Source organism: Tiliqua scincoides, chromosome 3, assembly GCF_035046505.1.
Source record: "Tiliqua scincoides isolate rTilSci1 chromosome 3, rTilSci1.hap2, whole genome shotgun sequence".
Taxonomy (NCBI): domain Eukaryota; kingdom Metazoa; phylum Chordata; class Lepidosauria; order Squamata; family Scincidae; genus Tiliqua; species Tiliqua scincoides.
In genome coordinates this window covers 34,718,175-34,724,133 of record NC_089823.1, presented here as the reverse complement: position 1 = coordinate 34,724,133, position 5,959 = coordinate 34,718,175, and positions in this window count along the sequence as shown.

The window sequence follows — 5,959 nt, the reverse complement described above, 5'->3', positions numbered from 1 at the left end:
CCACCGAGCCCCGCAGCGGGGCGCCTCTGTCGGAGCCTCCCTGCCTCAGCAGCAGCTCCACTCCGCTCCAAGCACGTGAGCCTCACTGCAGCCACCGCGCGAGCCACACGCAGCCAAAGGCACCTTGGCCCCACACGGGGGAGGCGCCTCGGCCCCCGCCCCCACTTCCGGTTTCCAGGCGCTGCACCTGCAGTCAGAGCGGAAGCGGCGCGAGGGGAGTGTGTTGCTGGGGGCGTGGCTAAGGCGCGGTCCGTTGGAGGGCGGGGCCCTCAGACAGCTCAACGGCCGGAGGTGTGGTGGGGGCGTGGTTTCGGCTGTGCAGGTTTCTGAGAGGATGACTAGGAGGGTCGAAGGCTGCAGTCCTGTCCACACTTTCCTGGGAGTAAGCCCCAATGACTCTAATGGGACTTGTGAAAGAAATCAGACCTCCCTCCTTTATAGCCGGGTAATCTTTTTATTATCCCCTGGGGGCTGGGGATAAGAATAGGCCCTCAGTTTGGCTGTACTTGTTGTAAGAGGCGACTAAACAGCCACCGGGTAGATGGGGCTCGTCAGCCTGGGAAGGCATCTCATCTGAGAGAAGGAAAACTCTGATCCCAAACCTCCACTGCCTTGTGGCTACATCCAGTTATGGAAAAGGCTTCAGGAGTCAACCTCAAGGCAAAAGCCGGAGCTGGAGTCCCTGAGGCAGTTCATGGCTGAACACAGTCACGTTCTGGCAACTCCTGCGACGCCGCTGGAACCAACCGTATTGGCCTCTGCCTTTCCATTGGACCATTCCAGCGACGTGGAGAGGGGGGATTTGCTGCATGGGTAACAGCCTATCCTCCATACCTACTTTACCCAGGCTTCGCGCACTGGAGAGGACACTCTGTTCCAGAACCACCATTCAGAGCGTGACACCATAGTCTTCCGAGACTGAAGGATGCCAACACACATAATCTTTTTATTACCCTCAGGGTGATCGAGTAGCCATAAACCCTTATGGTCACTGAGCACCCGCAGATCTCTCCAAGACAGATTGCCAAATAGCTCTTAAACCGCAGAGCTTCCACTCCTGATAGCCAGGATAAATTCGGGGAACCCTCCCCTTGAGTCGTACTCCAGCTTACACCCCCTTGGGCTCAGCTTAACAAAAGGAGTAGGCTCCCGTACAGGGTCTCCAGGGTCCACCCCGGTCACACTGGATTGCCTCCCACAACCAGTCCCTGTACTCTCTTCCAATCCCAATAATCCAGTCAGTTGTAATAAGTAGGATTTATTGCATAAAGGCTTAAAACTGGGTTATACAGACAGCACTGCATAGTGAAAAATTTAAGAATTTAGGCAAAGAGTACAGCGATACAATACAACACTCAGTCTAATAAAACAATAACAACTACCTCCTAACTCTACCTATCACTCACCAAAGTCTTAGCATTCCAAAATCCGATCTAGCCCATCTTGCTGCAGTCAAGTTGGGTTCACGCCTGCCAAGGTGGTCAAGGAACTCAGGCCCCCTCAGCCAGAGACAAAGTCAGCCCAGCATAAGCGTCCCTCCCTCACCTTTATAGGTCTCCTGACCCATCCACCAATCAGAACTTGGTGCCAGCCGAACATTCTAGGGGTGAACATGCCACAAGCCTCCTTACTCATGATGGAATCCCCCCTCCCATCCCGAGACACTCACAGCTGAACCCTGTTGTAAATCAAGCTGGCCTTGGAGCCCACTTGGTAGCTTGGTACGATATCAGAGGGCCCTGTGAAGCAACCTCCTCCACAGTTCTCCCAGGCTTGGTATGCACTAATTAAGGTTGGATACAGCTGAGGTCTGACACTGGGGCCTACCAGCATGGCTGCAAGCAGATCTTTCTTTATTCAGATATTACCTGGTCCTTGATTTCCCTTTTTTGTCACAGGACTGACTTCTGAGTAGACATGCATAGGATGGGGCTCACAGTCTTGTGCCTGCTGCCTCCAGGCGAGGAGGTGGTCCTGTGGGGCATCCTGTGGGGCCAAGGTGACCATGTACAGTGGACAGAGTGCTTGTATGGAAGAGCAGGGACTGTGGAGGGTGGAGAGGCAGGTGAGGCAGAGCCTCCCCACTGGAGCCTATTGAAAAGCATTGCTCCGTGGGCCACGCCCAAGTCCCCACCACCCACGCACTCTGCCATGGGAAGTACCCAAGCACCCACCACTCACGAACACTGCTTGGGTGCTTCCCATAGTGGCTGCATTTTTCAAAGGACTCTGGTGGGGAGGGTCTGCCTCCCCTGCGTCCCCACCCACCCACCACACACTCCCTTCTACGAATGGCGTTGCACTCTCCATGCAGATGCTGTGAGCGAAATGAGGCGTGCATGTTATCCAAAGTCAGTGCCAGCCAAGGACCTCTGGATGCCTGGCATGGCATACCCAATGATGTGCATTGACCGGATAATGTGTCAACTTCTGCTCCTCCCACTCCCCAATGCTCTAGCTCAGTGTTTCTAAATCAGTGGTATGGGTGCCGCCAGTGGCACTTGAAGTGGTGTCTGGTGGAACTCACGGGACCCTTGGACACCTGCCTCCTGGCAAGGAGACCAAGAACACGATGCAACAAACAGCAGTAGGAGGTCAGCCAGGTAGACAGAGCTCCAAAGCATGCTTTTCCAGGGTTGAAAAAATTCTCCAACCTGAGCCTCTAACTGGTGTTTGTTGTGTTGCATCTGGCCTCCTAACTGGCAATAATGTCATCACCAGTTACTTCCGATGGTACTTCAAATAGGTGGACCATGTGATGTGGTACAGCAGAGGACAATCTTTGAGAAACAGTGTGGTTTTCAACCTTTGACACGCTACAACCCGAAAGAAAGAAAGAAAGAAAGAAAGAAAGAAAGAAAGAAAGAAAGAAAGAAAGAAAGAACTATCGATCCCTCCTCCCCTCTTGGGACCCTATCTGCCCACCCTCACCCAGTGGCGTCGCTAGGGGGGTGCAGGGGGTGCAAGCCACACCAGATGACACACACGGGGTGACGCACGGGGGGGGTGACATGCTAAAATTGCAGTGGTTAGGAGTAACCCGATCATATATACGGTTGGATGCAGAATTTCGAGCGGAATGCAATGCAAACAACTAGAGTGAAATATCTCTTTTCTATCAAAAGTTATGGCCAAAAAACTGGAGAACAAAAAATGCATGGAGCCCTATGGAAAGTGAAAGTGAGCTGTATCATGCGTTTACTTGCGAGTAGGTAAACTTGCCTTAGTCCGTCGGAAAGGGCAGGCTGAGCGGAATCCAACAACACCAGAATGGTCCTGATCCAATGAATGCAGCCCCCAAAATCAGTCCCTCCCTCTAAGCAGATTAATGTATTGAGCCCTATGGAAAGCTAAACTAAGCCTCACGGTTGCATTTACTTGCACATAAGCAAACATGCCCTGGCTGGTGTGGAAGATCAGGTGAAGTAGAGTGCAAGGCTACCAGAATGGTCCTGATGCTATGCACCTCGAGCTAAACAAGTGCTCCAGAAGGCAGCCTTCCCCCCCCCCCCCACTAAAAAGGATCAAAACAGAGGCTTCAGCTGATAAGGTGAACCTTTTTGAGACTTGCAAAGCCAGGTGGATCCTGACAGTGATCTGGTTTAAACAGAAGTTCTTAAATTGAACTGGGCACTGGGTAGGGCTGAAAACCTTTCTGATTTTGGAGGGGGGGGGGTGTTATTGCAGACAGTCTACAGAGGAAATTCACTTGGTGGCCCAGCGTTGGCTTCTGCTTATTTAATTTGTTTTACTTTATTTATACTTATTTTAATTTGCCTGATGATGTCACTTCCACCATGACATCACTTCTGGTGGGTCTTGGACAGATTCTAAAAAGTGGGTGCCAGTGCTAAAAGTTTGAGAACTGCTGCAATAAGGTGTTAGTAAGTTGACACCCAGAGGTGTGTGTGACACCCCTAGTGACCAAAATCACTAAAATCATAATTTGGAAGAATAATACCATCATGTTATATATCAATCAATGCGTAATTTCATACAGAATGTGTTCTGTCTTTGTTCTATCAAAAGGTACTGCCAAAAAACCAGTGGGGGCGGCGTGATGGTACATCACCACGCCCACCACCTGGTGTGTTGCCCCACCCACTGCATGGGGGGTGAAGTGCATCACGCACTAGGTGACACAAACCCTAATGACGCCACTGTCCTCACCGCATCACTGCCCACTCCCCACCCCCATTATGCCCTCCCAGAACTGTTCACTGTAGCAAAATTTTCTTGTTAGAAAGAGCAGAAAAAGTTACCACAAAGCCTTGCACTGGTGAAAGCTGTATTAGTACAATTGCTAAGAACCTGAGCAGGACTGGGACACAATCTCCTGGGGCCTGAAAGGGCACTACAGATGCCTCTCCCTTTACCTGGTGATGCTCTAGTCCAGTGGTCTTCAACATTTTCATTCCCTTAAGTTGCTGCAATCCCACAACTGAGGTTTTGCAACCCCATTGGGGTCCTGACCCCAAGGTTGAAGAACACTTCTTTAGCTCAGCAGTCTCATCCCTCTACATTTCCATTTTCTCTCTGGCCCCTCTTCATTTTTTAATCCAGAGTGTGGAAGGAGGAGGAGAAGCACTGGAAGCATATTGGGAGACAGAGACCGGCAAACACCCCCCTCATCGGTCTGCTGTCTGAGGTGACCAGTTGGCCTCAAAGATGAGCTGATCATGTCCAAGGTGACAGTTCTGCTGCCCCTTTCATCGTGATAGCAACATGTATGTCCCATTCAGTAGTGCAACGCAGGCCTGCACCTGTGCCACCGCTTTTTGTTCCCAGATTGAATTGGTGGAAGTTTTAAAAGCCCTTATTATAGAGTGGATGTCATCCTCCAACCTCAGCCAAAGTGCATGATAGTAATCGTTTTTTAATCTCTCTGTGTATGTATACCTTGAAGTGACATTCTTTTTCAATAGTCTTATATTTTAACTATTCTGACTTGTTTGTCATAAGTCGCTTTATTACAGTAAAATGACTAATTGCATTTTCATATAAATGAATTTTTTTTTGCAGTCCTGGACACACTTACCTGGAAGTTAGTTCAATTGGCTTATTCCTGAGTAAACATCCCTAGGATTGCATTGACACCATTGACTGCATTTGAAACCATGCCTCCCCAGTCTCCACCAGAGACAGTAACAGTGGACTGTATCTCAGAAGTGTTATCCTATCCATCCCCATCGATTTTCACATACTTATTTCAATAATTTATAACCCTCTTTTTTATGATATCTTTTTTAGATGACAGAGGGCAAGAATGCTGTATAGACACTATCCTGGGATATTTTCCAGCTGGGGTGTCCTCAGAAGAGTATCCTGACCCCTCATGAACATTTTTGTACTTGGCCTAAAGACTAAAGGGATCTATGCCTTAAGTTTGGGGTGTGTTTTGAACTATTGCTGGCCTTTTATCATGTGTATAACTGGAGTTTTAGCTGATTTTTTTTTGGGGGGGGGGGAACAAAAGTTATTATTCCTTTTCTTAGATTTTAAACAAAAGAACATTTCAGTTCTAGCCTGTGAGCAGGAAAACAACTGCCTTGTGACCACCAGCAGATACTAAAACTTGGCCTTTCACATTGTCAGGAATCAAACAAGAGGATTGTAATAACAATTCTTTTAAAAAAGCATTGGAGGTCAAACCAAATACAAGTACAGGCATACTTTGACTTTCATCCACTTGACCTTCATCGTGTTGCACTTTCAACTGCTTTCAAATATAACCACTTTTCAAATTTTGTTTACATTTTTCCTCTTTCGTGTGGTTTCATACAACCTTCCACAACATTCATTAATGTTCTTATACATATATTTTTTATTTCTGTTATTTAGGTTTTACATGTATTTGCATGTGTTATATAGAGAGTTATTTATGTTTTTCACTGACCAAAATAAATTTGCAAGCTAAATAAGGCTATGCTTTGACATTCATCCATTTTTGACTTTCATC